The 18,379-nt window shown below is 31.9% G+C and overlaps 1 non-coding gene across 1 annotated transcript; it reads right to left on the reverse strand.

Annotated features, from left to right (window-relative positions):
* Positions 1-16,401: 16,401 nt before the first annotated feature.
* LOC120168868 lies at positions 16,402-16,508 on the reverse strand. Its single transcript, XR_005520609.1, has one exon. It is a non-coding gene; the product is annotated as a small nucleolar RNA R71 (small nucleolar RNA).
* Positions 16,509-18,379: the final 1,871 nt, after the last annotated feature.

Here is an 18,379-nt window from a genome sequence, read left to right on the forward strand (position 1 = left end):
TCGATTTCAACCTAAGTTAAAAGATCTAAGGAGTTTTGTTATTCCCATCTCAATAGGCCATCTTTATATTCGAAAAGCATTATGTTATTTTGGAGCATCAAATTTCAAGAAATTAGGGATCAGAGAGGTCCGACCAACCACTCCCTAGGATATTAAGGATGTGGTTGAAGATTTGGGTGAATCCCATGTTGGATGGTCAAAGTCAGAAAATGGAACCTGGTATGTTCCCAAAAATCAACTGAAAATGATTGCAATGGTATGGTTCCATTTCATTAGAACCATGATTATGCCTGATATGCATGATAGCATTTATAGTTATGAGCGTTTATTTCTCGTTCATTATATATCATACTTGGAAGGAAATTAAATGCAGGGAAAATCATTATTAATGCCATATTTTTGTTTCTTTTAATTATTTTCGGAGTTTACAATTTCCCTCACTTATTACCATGTTGTGTTATAAAGCCAAAGTCCCTTCCATCATTGAAGACGATTTTATGAAAAACAAGGGAGCCATCAACCTTTTCTCTATCTCTCGAATAAACTCTGCCACCAAGGTTTTGCATGTGTCGACACTACTCCTACTGGACGATATGAAGCTCCACCCATTAGTGTTAAGACAAGGTTCAATGAACATACTTTGGCTATGCTCCGATAGGTGCAAGAAAGTATTATTGACCTTAAGTTTAGTTAGGACAAGCTTCTAATCATTGTTTATTCAGTGGAGACTGATAGGGAAGCGGTGGTGGGTTAATGAACGTTGGTCTTGTTGAAGAATCAAACCTAGAAAACTCTAAACCCGATGAAGAACAAGGGGGATGAATAGTAGGAGGTGGCTCCCTTATGAAGGTGAACGGTAAAGATGATGATAGTGAGGATGGATTTGTGGAAAATAGATAGATAAGTGTCCTATCAAACCCTCCTAGTCACAATGAAAAGGAAAACTCGATAATATGACTCTAAGTGTCCTATCGAACCCTCCTAGTCGCAATGAAAATGTAAACTCGATAATATGGCTCTAACCAAATCTCCTAGTCGCGATGAAAAGGAAAATTGGATTGTGAAGATTAATCTCCCTCACAAGAACTTGAAAGAACTTGAAAGAACTCCAGGAGAAGAAGCTTCGAAGGCACAAGGCAATAAACAATTGCAAAAATGAACTCTCGTTGTATTATTAATCAAAGAAATTTGTGTTACAAAGTTGAATGAAGCCTCCTTTATATAGAGGATGAGTTATAAAGGTCCTAAATAACTAATGAATAAAATAATAACAAACTAAACATTTCTTAACTCTAATTCCTAATAAAATAATAATAAACTAAAAATAATATTTTAACTCAACCTTAATTCCTAATAAAATAATAAATCTAATCCTAAAATATAATGCATCATCCTATATTAAATTATATTACAAATAAGCAATAAAAATATTGAAAATTTGTAATATTTACAAAATCTCGTATTAATCCCGTATAGGATATTCTGCATGCACTGTCTTCACTAAAATGGTCATATCTAGAGTTCTCGATATCGGATTGATGCAATTAAAGAACCGTTGGAAAGATAAGAGACGGAAATTTGTATCTCTAGAAGTCATGTTGAAAAAATAAGATCAAGATACCATTTAAAAAGTCGTTGTAAGTTTGTTGTTGTTATGGTCTTCTTTTCCAAGGATTGGACGAGTGGGTCATTTGGAAGAGTTATTACTTCTTCCTTTGATGTGAGCCTTGTGGTGCATGTATCATCCTCCCTTTCTTCAAAAATATTCGACCTCGAATATGAAACATTAAATGGAGCAACATTAAAATCGTTTAATGATTCATTCACATTATACTTATCGAATAGATATGCTTTGAATCTTTGAGACTTTGTTCTTTTAATAGGGTCGAGTAGAAACATTAGTCCAAAGAAGCATGTATTATCATTATGGACTCTGGTGCATGTATCATTCCCTACTCCTCAAAATGATTCATCCTAAAATCTAAAAATCCAAGAGAAAGAGAATTTGATGTGTTGATGGAAAACTTGTGAAACATTTACCAGGATCAATGTGATGTGTTTTTATACGCTTTATCGAGGTTTCTTATTTGTAGGAACTGATTTCTTGTAGTCTTGAAATCCTCTTTTGCATACAAGTCTTGTAATCTGATGTTTAGGTTGAAGTTGAACATGACGCCGACTACTGTTGGCTTTTATTATGATTGCTTCCGATATTCTCTCCATGGTTTGACTCGTGTGTGGCGAGAATGAGTGTTGAAAAACCATGTCAACTGGTTTGTCAAAGTAATCCCTTAAGTCTCCTAAGTATGGTTTATAAATTAATAATTCTCAGGAGGAGATGTGTGGACTGCAGAACCTTCATGGTAGTGCATAGTCTACTATGTTTTGCTTACCTCGGTCTTTTATGCACTTAAAGGAGTTGTGTTTAGTATGGATGACAACTTCAAGAGTCTTACCTTGTAAAAAGGAGAAGAAGTATGCTACAATATCATTAAAATGAGTAATAAAATACTTAGCTTTGGACTCTCGTAAATTGTGACTCTTCATTGATATAGCATAGTGATTAGGGCTTTCAGGTGGCAACCCGTCAGGAGGGTTACCTAACACCATTCAACAACTCTTGGTGATGGAAGATGGTGTGGGCCAGTCTTGTGTTGCTTTTACTTTTTCATCATTTACATGGATGACCTGTGCATGAACTATAAAGCTTGTGAAGTTTTTCAAATCATGTTTCGTCATTAAGATGGTGTAACGACTTAGGCTTTCCTGGATGTATCCTTTTTATAACAAATCTAACTCTTTGGCTTCTTTGAGATTGTATGTTTAAGGAGGTATGATGAAACCTTGAATTAGATTAGTTTGGTGTTGTTTTCCTCTTTCCGGTGGTAATCCGTCAGGTGGATCACCTAACACTTCTCGAAAATCCTGTAAAAGAGAGGAAACCACACTAGGCAAATCCTTTTTAATGTTAGAAATCGAAACAATTGTTTCCCTAAAGCGAACAAGGATGCAAGGTTGTTTGTAAAGAAGGTTCTCTCTCAATTCTTTTAAGCTCACACATAGATTCTGAGTCACTCTTTTCTTCTCATAATTAGGTTCACTCACCTCCCATGGGTTATTATTCTTTTGGCTTTTATAACTAGTGACCTATTTTGCTTTTGCCTCTTTCTCAGCTTTTTCTTTTTTTGCTTTCCCTACCTCCTCACAAATTCTCATTTGATCTTTCAGGATTTCTTTTGGTGGCATTGGCCTTAGAGTGTAAGGCTTACCGTCTAGGTTCAAAGTGTATTTGTTTTCTTCTATGTTTATTTTTTTAAGAAAACCAAGATTAATTCTTTTACGTAATACAAAAGTTTTAACAAAACAAATACGAATATGATACTTAAATAAGTACTTATTATAAAAACAAAATTCAATATAAGTAAGAATAATTATAAAAACAAAGAATTTTTACAATTTTAAGTGTCACGTCCTGAAATATAAGTTAAAAGTCGAAATGAAATTAATAAATAAAAATAAATGTGAAGAATTTGTGATGAATGAAATGATAACAATCAAATCCAGTAAGACGTTGTTGGGAAAATGAAGTGAATTCATCCATGAATTTAATTTAATACTAAATTAAATTTATATCTTTTTAAATATTTCACATTAGAAGATATTTATTATTTATTTAAATTTGAATATTAATAGGATAATTATATCTTTTTACTTATCTCAAACTAAAAGATATTTATTATCTTTTTAAATTTGAATATTAAAAAATTTCAATATTTTTTTATATTTCAAATTAAAAAGATATTTAATATCTTTTAAATTTGAATATTAAAAAGATAATATCTTTTTGAATATTTCAAATTAAAAGATATTATCTTTTTAGAGTTCGAATATTAATGAATAACATGATTTTTAGTAAATTCTCGTTTGAGAATCCCCTATAAATAAAGTGCTAGCCTTCCGAGTTAAAAACTTTTTTCTTAGAATTCAAAAACTTCTAACAACTTGAAATTTCTCTTTTCTTTCTTTCTCTAGTTTTTCGGTGATAGACACAGTCAGAGTATAGTTCGTTATCTTAACAGTAGCGCTAATATACATTAATCATCTAGTTGTTGTATCCTGATAAACATACGACCAATGATATCGAGCAGCAAGGAGTGAACGAAAATCTTTCTTAAGGAAAATATGTAGTGATAGGTGTCAACTCGTTTCCGATCAATAGATTCATTAAAAGAGTAATTTTTCTTTCTATTCAATTTTTATTTTTATTTTTAAGAAGTTTAACTTGTTTTTATTTTCTCATGTTTGATTTTTGTTTCGGATTGTTATTTTTTGTAATAATTATACATATGTTCCTATAATTATAGATTTTAATCTAACAACGTCTCACTTAGGTAACATATATTTCCTGATAAATATATAACCTTATTAGCTCAAAATGTACTATTACATAATAGATATTCTATAACAATCTCTTCCATCAACTATATCCATATAGGATCAAAGCAATCTTTATCATATCAATCATGACTATACCATCAATGGTCACATATACAAATCTAGTCAAATATCATAAATCAATCATGGAGTGTAGTGTGAAGATTACATAACCTGAATCAAATATGTATATTTTCAACTGGTCCTTTTTGTACATTAATGACATCTAACTTTACCAAAATTAGAGTATGAATAAACCAAAAGAAACTTTATTTATGCTTCAAGTAACCTTAAAGTATCCTTAAACTGAAATAATTGAAATTATCTTTATAATATATGAATATTTAAAATTGCAAACTCTCACTAAAATTAAATATCCTGAAACGATATTACATCCATGTGAGTAGTGTTCTCATAAAAGACCTAGGGTGGTAGTCTCTTAATAAGCGTGCAATTGCGAAGTTTGTACCAATACGCTTTGTAGACACAAAATCGGTCTAAATTTTCTTTAACAATAAAAAAGTTAATGCATATATGCTTTGAGATTGAGATGTTCTTGTTGTTTATAGAATAATGGACTAAAAATTTATTGTCGCAAAACAATTTAAGTGGTTTTTCTATTCAATCCATAATTAAAAGTCTATGTGATAAAATTTTACATTCATATTCCAATAATAATAGTAGTCTGTATACTTGATGATCTCTAACTTATCAGACTTTTAGTATGTGAACCTATAATGTTTTATTTCTAAGAATATCGTATGAATCGGTTAGTTGCTATCCAATAATTTGTACCCGAATTGTTTAAATATTTGTCAAATATCTCAAAAATATATGTTATATTTGAAAGCATATAAACTTGATTATACATTAAATTCTCCATAATTGAAGTGTAATTACATTTTCTTAGTTCCAAAATTATTTTTAGGACACTGATCAAGACTAAATTTATCTCCTTTAACAACAAAAGTATCAATAGGTTTAGTCTTACTAAAATTAAAGTATATGCAATTTGTCAATACAATTCGTCGCATGATCAAATGAGATAATCACTTTGTGAAATGTGTAACATCATTAAAAAAATGCCCATTTAGATATAAAAAATTTAATTGTGCCGTATAAATTATTTTCTCAATGTTATCATTGAAAAACACATCCTTAACATTCATTTGATATAACTCAAGATTATAATGAGCAACACATGTCATATTTATCTTGAAAGAACTTTTTAATGAAATTGGAGAGAGTCTTTACAAAATCAATAGCTTCTTTATGAGTATATCCTTATTTACAAGACATATCTTATAGCTGAATACATTATCATTTATATTTATCTTGATTTTAAAAATTAATTTACATCTTGTTGATTTTTCATCTTTAAGTAATGATACAATTTATCAAATTTTAATGACTTGTATAGATTTATAGTATTCTTACATAACATCAATCCATTTTTTAGAGTCAAACTTTTTTGACCAAATGATAGTTGATTGTATCATCTTCAATCATTCTATTTTCATCTTTATTTGTTAGTTTGATCAATCAACCGAAAGTCTTCAAGAGGGGGTGATTTGGCTTTTAGAAAATTTGGTGGAAGCTTGAACAAAAATTAAAACTTTTGGCACAATCAATTAAGAGTGGTTCAACTTTATCAACTGAAGTCTACATCCACTATATTAGCTTCTACCACTAAGGGTTTCTCAATTCACTAACTTGAATTGAACCTTTCAAGGATAAGGTTTAACCTTTACAATAATATCTTTTCAAGGCTTAGGTAGAAAGCTTCCCCTATCTTTTACAATGGCTAAGATTGAACCACTTTAGTTTTTCTAAGGCAAAACTAGAGCCTACATAGTTTGATTTGTGTAAACAATGGATGTAACACCCTCAATCGAAATGGGTGACCCGATCCGATCCAAGGTGTCACATTAGGGCCACTGGAGCGACTCCCCATTAAAAAATATGAAAAAGAATAAAAAATTTTAATGCTTTAAAAATCCTTACATAATTTATAAATAAAAAAACTTTATGAACCATTCATTTATTAAAACAAAATTCAATAATACACAATATCAAAATAAGTTTCAGACTTTATAAATATAAGATGACATACATGCCCCCTAATTATATGCACCATACTTCATAAGCAACGTCGATAAAACTCCCATTACTGATGTATTTAAAAACACAAGATCAATTCCTTTAAACTGAAATGGTAAGTAATAGAGTAAGCTTTGGGAAAGCTTAGTAATACAAAAATATCAAATGAATGCAATAGGTCATCAAATATACGAAAAAAACATAAATTTTCTTATCGATACATGCATCATCTGGTTCTAGCAGTGAGTTCAAATTCCATTAATTAATTCTTCAGGTAACAATAAAGAAAATTCATTCTAAATAAAACATTCAGAGTGATAGATTAAGGAGATTGAGTTGAGGATTCTAGTGTGTACCAACAAAACTAGAAAAAATGTTCAAATCGTTTAAAAACAATAGTAGTTTAAAATATATTTTAAAATCACAATAATACCCTCCAACCAAACACGGATATGGAGCTCCCCATAATTGCATCAATAAGGACTTACCCTAGCTGAAGCATATAAGCCAACCTAAGAGAGTACCTTGGTCCATACAGACTACTTGTATGCACAAAGCAAAGGAGCATACAGTAAGATCTTCCATTATGCACAAAGAAAAATAGCATGTTGTAAGGACTTACCTTATGCGCAAAGCAAATGAGTTTGCATTAGGGACTTACCCTAGATGAAGCATAGGAGATTATGGTAAGGACTTACCCTAGATGAAGCGAAGGAGCTTACCTGAGAGGGGTGTCTCATGTCCATAAGGACTTACCCTTTGCACAAAGCAAATGAGCCATCCTAAGGGAGTGCCTTAGGATCCATAAGGTCTTACTCTAGGCCCAATGCCTGCCTACCCAAGGGTTGCCTTAGGTCTATAAGCATTCACCAACTTGATCAGTGTTGCATCTGTATAGACTCCATAATAGATCCCGTATAAACCTAGTAAAAGGAAATATTCAGGCAGTAAATAATATTATTAAAAATCCGGATCTAGATACACTTTTGTACTAAAAACAGAAATTAGAGATCATACTTTCATTTCAGATAATAGTCATACTATTAAAATTATAAAATATTCAAACACATATGGAACACACTAGAGGATCTAATTATTTCTCAGAGATACTTGATCATTATTAAGAATGACAACATAGAGTGTCTGTCAATTTTAAATTGGTTTCAGAAATGAGATCCATATTAAAAGGGGTTCGAATGATAACATACCTATTCAGGCATTTAAAATAGATACATTAGTGTCATTCAATATGCAGATATATCAAAAGGGTATTCAAGAACTGTTGCATCATATTTATTTAAGATTTGGACATTCCTAGAGTGATTCTATCAATCATACTTATAAGGGTATTTTAGTTATTCGATTTCTTGGGGGAAGTTTGGTAGTTCAAATTAATTAGGGTAAGCAATGATTTACAATATTTTATATTTCAAACATCTTACCATGTTTCTTAGTCTAGTTGAACTATAATGATCACAGTAAAGGCGATACCGACTAAGTATGCAAGTAGAGAAACTTCACGAATATTCATTTCTTAACACTGACTGAACAATAAAGTCGAACCGAACATATTCAAAACCATTATTAGATAGATCTTGAGGAGGCATAGAAGTATTCAGGCGGTATTTATTTTATTCCCTCATTGTAATAGTATTAGGATGATCGCCTACTTAGGTTGACCCTATAACCCTTAAGGATGTGATAACATTTAAAGCTTCACCAGTCTTTTTAGAACTTATCCAAAGGCATTGTCTTAATCCAGGTCATGAGGGTATTTAGGTCATTTTGGTAATCGAGGTTAATTTAATCATTTCAGAGCTCAAGTGTATTTCAATCATTTTATAGTATAGGGGTATTTTAATTATTCTACAATTCAAGGTATTTTATAAATTTTCCATTTTGGGGGTATTTAGATCATTTTGGAGTATAGGGGTAATTTGGTTATTTTCTTCAGATCAATTATTTCATCAAACTTGGTCTTTAGGTGTTTGTTTAGGAATTAGAAATTGTAAGACTTTTGCTATCTCGGAGGTTAGAAATTAATTACTAAAATATTATCAAACATATCAAGAATTTAACAGGTGAATCAAATAATTTTATCTAGTCAAAATACGAATTCTCTTGTCAATTCAACAATTAAGGTAAATTCATGACCTTTTTATTCACCAAGAGTATTTTTGTCATTTCTCATCTAAGTATTTCAGGTATTTAAACTTTTAACAGGAAAAATCATAATTTAAGGTCCCGAGGTTAACTTCACTCAACATAAAATTTTATATTGGTCATCCAGTTCCTTATATGAGACATTCGAGTCTTAATTAATTTACTGTCCCATTACCACATTCAACACAAGTCTAAGAATAATCCTCAGGGTTTACACGACCAATCATTTCAATAATGCATCAACCATATACCAACATGTACCATATAATATGCATATGGTAGTAAAGTATTACCTCAATTTTTGAGCCATATCGATTAGCCATTTAAACTCCATTCGATCACTCTCAAACTTGAATTCGATGTCCAATAATATGTCAGATACATAAAAAATGAATTACATCATAAACATAAATTAAATGTGAAAATTGGATTGAATCGAAAGATAAAACACTGAAAGATAGCTTACCATGTTTGAATTTGGCAAAACATACCTAAAAAATGAACTTAGGACTTTTAGACCGGTTGGTCAACGGTCAATAGCTCACCTCGGTCTACTTCAGGTGATCTGGATCAGTTCAGGCAGTTTGGACCGATCTAGTTTAGGTGATCTGGATCGGTTCAGGTGACGATGTGTAGGGCGCGTGTGGTGGCCTATGGTGGTTGGATGGCTACCGAAAACTCTAGAAATGTATTTCAAGGTTTTGGAAGTCTCTTATCAATTTCTTTTTGCGACAAAGCACGACAAAGATACCAAAACTCGAATGACCAAAACTTTGGTCTTCTCACCACCATTCACACCGGCGATGACAAAAAACTTGACACTGATCGACTCGAACATCACGAGGAATATGATGGTATGTGCAACGTCATAAATAGACTCACGGACGGTGATGAATCGACGTTCAATATTTGATACGAGAGAGAGAAAATAAAAAAAAGAAATATGGAGAGAGAGATAACAATTTACTAATTTGAGAAGGTGGGCATGCCCTTTCCAGGTAAACGGGAGGGGATTTAAATCCACTTCCTTTAAAAGGATGTAATTACTCTTTAAGTCTTCAAAATTTAATTAAAAAAATAACCCATACTTTGGGGTGTGATAATGGATACCTCTTTAGATGGTTGTTCACAAAATTAAGCTCACAAAGAATAAAATAAAGAGATATACAATAAAACTCAATACACTATGTACAATAAAAATGAAAGAATAAAGATTGAAGACTCTTTTCTAATGATCTTTTGGATTGGATATGTGTAATGATCTTCTTGAAGTGTTCTTGAGGTACTTATATGGCGATGAATGAGTTTGTAGTCGTTTATAGTCGTTGAGGATGAATTATAACCATTTGGAGACCCTTTTCGAGCATTAAAAAGCATTATGTAGCTAAAGTTTCAAAATTTTATAAAACGTTTCCAAGCTCACTATTCATGAAGAGTACTCATACATGAACAATATCGTGAATAATACCAAATAGTGACTGAACAATATTTTTCATGTTTAAAAGCATTAAACACATTTTAAGCATTTTAAAAATATTTTAATCTACTAAAAAATATTTGATATATTAATTTAGAATACACATTTTTTAGTTTTTTTAAATTTTAATAATATTTTCACAAAATGAATTTTTCGTACAATAAATAAATCAAGTCATTTGTTAAACCATGTCAAAATCATTTTGTTCAAACTCAAGTTTTGTAAACTTTTAATTATTTTTGAAATATTTGATTAAGTTCAAAAATATTTTTACATTTATTTGTTATATCAAAATATTAAAATTTAATGTTTAACATTTTTTTTGAGAAATACAATATTATCATATGAACAACATTAATTTATGTTTATATCCTTATTTTTATTTATAGTTTTAACTTTAAGTTATAAAAGTATGATTTCACAGTTCTTTTATAGTCTGAGTGATTTACACGGTAGTATTTGTTAAGAACTTTCTTAATTTATTAACAACATACACACACCCTATACGCAGCTGCTTGAACTTAGGATCTCTAGGAAAAATAAGATTCACTTTTACAATGGAGGCTACTTTATGTGTTCTGATTTTGTATTTCTTAAATGAGACGCATTTAAATTTAAAATATATATTTGATTTAAAATATTTAAATATTCTTCTTTTATATGATTTCTAATGATACCATACTCAATGAAAAACAACATTAATAACTAGCTTTAATTACCAAGGGCATGAGTTCAAATGCGTTAAAGTGTATAGAAAAATATTATAGACTAAGAAAAATAAGGGTTTATTTTATAAATTATTGAATGTATTATTTTTAAAAAAATATTTTTTACGTTTAATTTTCTTTGTAATTTTGTCTATTTCTTTTACGTAATACAAAATTTTAACAAGAAACGGCGAATATGATAATTAAATAACTACTTATTTATAAATGTTGTTGAAAATATTATGTTAATTTTTATTTTTTTTAAACATATTTGAAATATATTATCTCTTTTTAACAAAATATGAATATTAGTATTTTTTTATATCTAAACTTATTTGAAACCATATATATATATAAGTTTAAGGGTAAAGTATAATAATGGTCATTGAATTTTTCTAAAGCTTTCATTTAGGTCCCCCAACTTTTAAAACTTATAATACAGTCCTTCAACATTTAGTCTATTTGCAATATGGTCCCCAACATTTAGTGTGTTTGCAATATGGTCCCCGACCGTTTGATGCCGTTACACTTCCGTTAGTACGCTTGCAATATGATCACTGAACTTTTCAGACACTTGCATTTAGGTCCCCCAACTTTTAAAACTTGCAACACAATCCTAAATTTCATTCTAAACCCCAAATTCCTTTTCGATCTCAAATTTATTTTTTCACTTCTCTCTTCTCATTTCCAGCGTAACTTTTCAATTGGGGATGCATGGGAAATTCTAATCTAACTTTGAATTATGTGGAGGTGTTGACTTGAATATGGGTCCATTAAGAGAAGACCCGACCAAGGGACTATCGGGACGATCAACGATTCAAGGTGTAATGTTAGATACAAGTCATCTCAAGTGAAGCATAGATGTTCGATGAAATGCTTGTGAGAAAAAAATGGGGTTATAAAAGCAGAGTTGACAAATAGTACTAAGATGAAGTTATCATTGTTGAAAGTCACTAACAAAGCTAGAATTATTTTGTATAAATGACATATAATAATTTCTTCGTTTAATCATTGTGCTTAAAGATTTTCCAACAGATGATCAAATATAATGAAATCCCAAACAACACATTCACCTCTCAGTCTCTTTAGCAACTCGAAAGGCATCATGACAGGGTCAAGTAGTTGCTCCAAATATACTACGCTATCATGATGCCTTTCGTGTTGCGTGCATGCAAATTGTCTTCTAGCTATAATTCAATACAATTCAACTGTAAAATTTACAAAACATATAAAAAATTTAATTCGTTCACGATATATCAGTCCCATAATCAACATGAACTTATTAAAAGAATACGAGCTCATAGGACGCTGAAAACCGACAGGTCGGATCAATAAAATTCCCAGTAAACTAGTACCAGCAGTATCTCAGATTGAGACTGGTGATTTCACTATGTCGATGCTCACAACCAATTCTCTGATTTAAAGAAAAACCAAACAAGAAGATCAAAAAAATTTAGCCTAGGACCCTATTTCACTTCTATTATGATGGACTGAATATATTTCATAAGGAGTATTAAAAGTTTTGATTAAGAAGAAAGAATGAAAATTAGATGGTTTTGGTTCAAAACTAACACTGAATATCCAGATCATTGACATGCAGTTCCAGAAACATAAAAATTTCAACAAAAAACACACACAATGCTAGCTGAAAATGGGAAAATACGAAAGAGGAAAAGCTTACTTCCGAATAGCCCAAAAGAGAAAATAAATACCTTCTTGCAAGTGAGGGGAGAGGCTAAGAAATAAACGCATACGGTTTTGCGTTCAAGCAATTATTCCTCCATTTTTCTTTGTAAATAAAAGCTGAAAGATACTGCTTGGGTTTACAAATTTACATGGTGGAAAATTGAAGAACAAAAACCAAACGAGAGGTGAATGCGTTGTTTGAGATTTCATTATATTTGATCATCTGTTGGAAAATCTTTAAGTACAAGGATTAAATAAAGAAATTATTATATGTCATTTATACAAAATAATTCCAGCTTTGTTGGTGACTTTCAACAATGATACTTATTTCATCTTAGTAGTATTTGTCAACTCTGCATTTCTAACCCCATTTTTTTCTCACTAGCATTTCATTGAACGTCTATGCTTCACCTTAGATGACATGTATCTAACATTACACCTTGAATCGTTGATGGTCCCGATAATCCCTTGGTCGGGTCTTCTCTCAATGAACCCTTATTCAAGTCAACACCTCCACATAATTCAAAGTTAAATTAGAATTTCCCATGCATCATCGACTGAAAAGTTTCGCTGGAAATGAGAAGAGAGAAGCAAAAAGGAAATTTGAGATCGAAAAGGAATTTGGGATTTAGAATGAAATTTAGGACTGCGTTGCAAGTTTTAAAAGTTGGGGGACCTAAATAAAAGTGCATGAATAGTTCAGTGACCATATTTCAAACGTACTAACGGCAGTGTAATGGTGTCAAATGGTCAGGGACCATATTGCAAACATACTAAATGTTGGGGGACCATTTTGCAAAAGAACTAAATGTTGGGGGGACTGTATTGCAAGTTTTAAAAGTTATGGGACCTAAATGAAAGCTTTAAAAAAGTTTAGTGACCATTACTATACTTTACCCTAAGTTTAATTATAATTGATGCTATCGAATACTGATGCTTCTCTCTTATCTTCCTCGCATCCCTTCGTCTACCGAGGGCTGTCATCGCTACTGGTGTTCTCTGCCGAACCCTAGTGCTGGTTGTTGGTTTTGGTCTCCTTTCAGGCTTTAATTTTTTTTTGGTTCTATTATATTCTGTAATGATGGGGATTTTCTGTAGTGTTTTAATGATCCATTTTATATTCGTGGTTGTCTTTCGAACGACAACATTCCCCCTTGGGGGCCATTATCACATCTCATTCGTCTGCCTGGCTTTCTCTTTCAGACTGGATAAGTTGGTTTCCAGCGGGTGGGATTGATATTCGGCAGTTTCTCTCATGTTTTATCTTTTTTTGGATACGAATCGTGCACATGTTTTTTACTCTTCTGCAAGGCACATGAAATACTTTTCTCGCACGAAGACCCATGTTCAGATGATTTGGCTGTTTACTTTTGACTCGAGTAACTGCTTCTTACGATTAACATGGCTTGCGGATTGTGGTGTAGTTCATAACCTCTCCCTGATTATTCCATTCGGTTTTATCTCTTTCCGCCTTACGCTCCCACAACTATTTTTTAGTTTTCAAGACTGGTTTTCTGTGGATAATGATGTACATAGTTTACTGTCCAATCTTACTTTTACAGAAGATGAGACAGGCGACCTTCTTGTTGCTACGCACACCGTAGCTATCCCTGCTGACTCATCTGACCATTGGATGATGGGTCGACTCTTCACAAACAACGATATTGATTCTGGTTCAGTTATACGCGTATTCAACAACATCTGGGGCTCTACCCGAGTGATTAAAATCTCCCATCTTGGGGATTCTTATTTCTTTTTCAAGTTTCTTTCTTGTGATGCGAAATTGGAAATTTTAAGCAGGACACCCTGGTCTTATACGGTGACCTTCTCGCCTTAACGCCTTATGATCCTAGCCACAGTTGGTGTGATTATGACTTTTTCACTCTTCCTCTTTGGGTTCGAGCTTATGATGTTTCTCTCGGTTGGTTGAATGAGACTATAGGTACCTTGATTGGTCGTCAACTGATAACTCTCCAAAAAACTATTATTTAGAGCCTTTTTACTTAGGTTAAACTTGAACTTTAGCATTTCTAGGATCACATTTAGAATAATTTTAGCATATTTTACATCATTTGCATATTGGGAGAGATTGTTGTATCTTGGGCTGATTTTGCTGTGAATTTGCTACTCTAATGCTGTAACTTTGTCTGATGTTGTAGGTGTTGCTGTGAGCTGATACGAGATAGAGTTGCTGAGTCGTTGCTATAGCATTCAACACATCACCATACAATTAGAGAAATTTTAGGATTTGATTAGCTGTTGAAGATAAGGGTGGAATTGAATCGATTAGCTATTGAAGATAAGGTTGGAATTTAAATTTTAAATAAAAGGAAATTTAGAAAAGAATGAAACTTTTCTATTGGTGGAAAGTTTGACCTTATGAGGCTATAAATACAATATTTTATTCACTTCTTAAGAACCTAATTCTTCCGTAGCCTCTTTTCCCCCCCATTTTACCACCTTCCATGGAAGCCAAAACCCACCACTGGGGAGTGCAACAGCAGCAAGAGACTGACGCCATGTAGTAGTGGTGATAAAGAGGATTCAACTTTATTTTCCATCCCTTTGTTGAGATAGGGAAGTAATGGTTGTTTAGTTGAATGTTATTAAATTTTGGATGATATTTTTTAACATAAGGTGTTTGATTAAATGTTTCTTACTTTGTATTATGTTTAAACTTTGTTTTATGTGCTAGCGTGCTTAATAGATGATTTATAAATGAAGTTATCTTTATATATGTGATTTCTATAATTTTTAGAGATGAAAGTTGTGTATTTTTCATACTATCGTTGTGCAACTTTGGTGATTGTGAAAAGAAAATTGGTATATAGAAATATATGATGTCAATTGTCGAGCATTGTTAATAGTTTAGTTAAATAGAACTAGTGAAAGTTGCCTCTTGGTAATTAAATGATGTTAATCTTTGTGAGACACATGAATATAATGTCTTGAGTATATGCTTAGTAGAAATTGACAAATAGTATCCACATCTATTTAATCTTTGATCTGTTGCTCTCTAGAATGCTGTAGCACTGCCTAAGATTTATCATTCTGATTTCATTATCTTTCTGTTGACTCTTTCTTCACAATCATTTTTCTATTATTCTTTTACACAACTCTTCTGTTTATTACTTTGATACGATAGTATATGCTTGCACTGTGGTATAGCATTATTATTATCAACATCAAGTGTTTGCCGCCATTGCCAGGGAGCAATAGTTTTACATTAGAGTTTTTATTTTCATTTACTTACATATTTTTTCTTATTTTTGTAGGTACTTATTTCTTATTATTTCTTATTTGCAGTTTACTGTGATAATTTATGTCCCAAAGTGACAATGATCTAGATTTATTTGATCCTGAAATTGAACGGTGCTTTGCCACCATTACCACATGATGATAACAGAGAATTGCCAGCTGGAAATGGAGTTGAACAATAGCAATATTACAACATGGATGACCGCAATAGACCAATAAGAGAACACGTTGTGCTAACCCCTAGATGATTTACATCATGACATTTTACAATCAACAATCCAGACTGCGAACTTTGAGTTGAAGCCAGTGATGTTTCAGATATTGTAGTCCATGGGACAATATAATGATTCATATATCGAGTATCCGAGAGCACACCTTTGGGCATTCATGGAGATGTGTGATTCCTTTGTATAATAAAGAGTTCCTAAAGAAGCTTTGAAGCTGAAGCTTTTTCCTTACTCGATGCGAGACAAAGCTAGAACATGGCTCAATTCGCTGCCTCCGGTTGTTATAACATCTTGGAATGAATTAGCGCAAAACATTCTACTGCTCTTTAATCCACCCAATATGAATGTGAAGCTGAGGAATGACTTTACCTCCTTCAAGCAACTAGAAGGTGAAAATTTATATGAAGCATGGGAGCGATTTAAGGAGTTGTTGTGAAAGTGTTTGATGCACTGATTTCCCCATTGAACGCAAATGGAGATGCTTTATAATGAGTTGAACATGCATACTCGCATGGTTGTCGATGCTTCAGCAAATAGAGCATTGCTAGATAAGTCATACAATGAAGCAAATGATATATTAGAGAGTATTTCCAATAATGACCATCAATACCCCAACACAAGGAACATGTTTGGCAAACGCAATGTTGCAGCAACGAACACTAATACACTAAATTCAATGGCTTCCAAAATCACAGCATTGATATATATGATGAAGAAGTTACAAAATCCAGGAAACATGTATGACGTAAAAGTCACATCTCATCTCTCTTGTGTTTATTGTGGTGATGCACATAACTATAAAAAAATATCCACAAGACCCCCAATCTATTTGTTTTATGAGAAATATTAATAGGGGTGATAATTCTAACACTTATGGGAACTCATACAATGCCAACTACTATTCCAATTTATCTTGGAGAAGCCAAAATGTTGTCAATCCCAATATTGTGCAATCTAATCATGGAAATCAATAGTAGCATTATAATCAGCATCAGACACAACATCAGTCAATCGCGTAACCACATCAAAGACATAATTAGCAAGGGAAGACTTTCAACCAAGCTACAACTTCATCATCACTTAAATCTCTCCTAAAGGGGTACATCTCAAGGAATTAAGCCTTAATCTAGATCCAGTCAGCATCACTGAGAGCATTGGAGAATCAGGTTGGACAGTTGGCACATGCTATGAGCAACAGGTAGCAAGGAATGTTTCCTAGAGACACTAAAAATCCAATGATGCATGGAAAAACTGTTAGAGTATGCCCAAAGACCAATCATATGATGATTGTAATAATACCTTTATTTACCGATTTTATTGAATAAAGGCATTGCCACTATTATTTTCAGTTATATATATGTGTTTAACATAAACTGGAAGATAATAAAGTCCATGTAATGACATAATTGTTATTATTAAAAGATCCCTAGTCAAGTATTATTATGGGCATATACAATAATAATACGCTTAAGACTAACATGTTATTGATTGATAACAACGAGTTGTCATTGACATAGAGATGTCAGAATTGATACATGATTATATTGTTAGAGAACAATGTATTGGATTGATCCACCATGAGCATATGTCTTGGATTATTATGTGAAAGTCATAACATTTCTCATGGTGATAACTATATGTATGATCCTAGACTTGTGATCAATACTATCCCAACATATATTGTTGTATGTTTTGATGCAGTTAAACAAGCTCCGTAACTGGTTGCTCTATAAAGACTGTTATTGAATATATATCAATATATGTAGTGGGTGTGTATGATTAAGATAGGATTTGTCATTCCTACATAATAGGAAATATATCACAGGCCACTTGATTGAGTGAGACTAGAAACGCATGGCCATGCTCGAATAAGTTGATATGAGATATCACAAACTATTCATTAATTAAAGTCTACTCTAGATATCAAGAAACAATAGATGGGCTATACAAGTGTGACTATTCCAAGACTTGTCCCTATTCTAGATATAAAGGACATAAGGATGTAATACATAAAAGAGTTAATCACCAAGATGATATGTCGAATCATATTTTCTTGTAACTTAGGTGACAATGATATATTGCTAGATGTCACTCATTGTAAGTAATTTTATAATTGTTCTAATAATTACTACTAACGTTACAAGAACCTACAAGGTCACACCCTAGGATTGAAATGAGAATAGATGTATATTTTGTTGTACGTTACTAAAATATATCTAAAGTTAAGATATGTATATTTGATATACATATGAATTTAATTATCCCGAATATATTAAGTAAGCATTAAAAGAATGTAATTTATATTACAACTCTTTTAATTGATATAT

This window comes from Hibiscus syriacus, unplaced genomic scaffold, assembly GCF_006381635.1.
Source record: "Hibiscus syriacus cultivar Baekdansim isolate YM2019G1 unplaced genomic scaffold, ASM638163v2 tig00111721_pilon, whole genome shotgun sequence".
NCBI lineage: Eukaryota > Viridiplantae > Streptophyta > Magnoliopsida > Malvales > Malvaceae > Hibiscus > Hibiscus syriacus.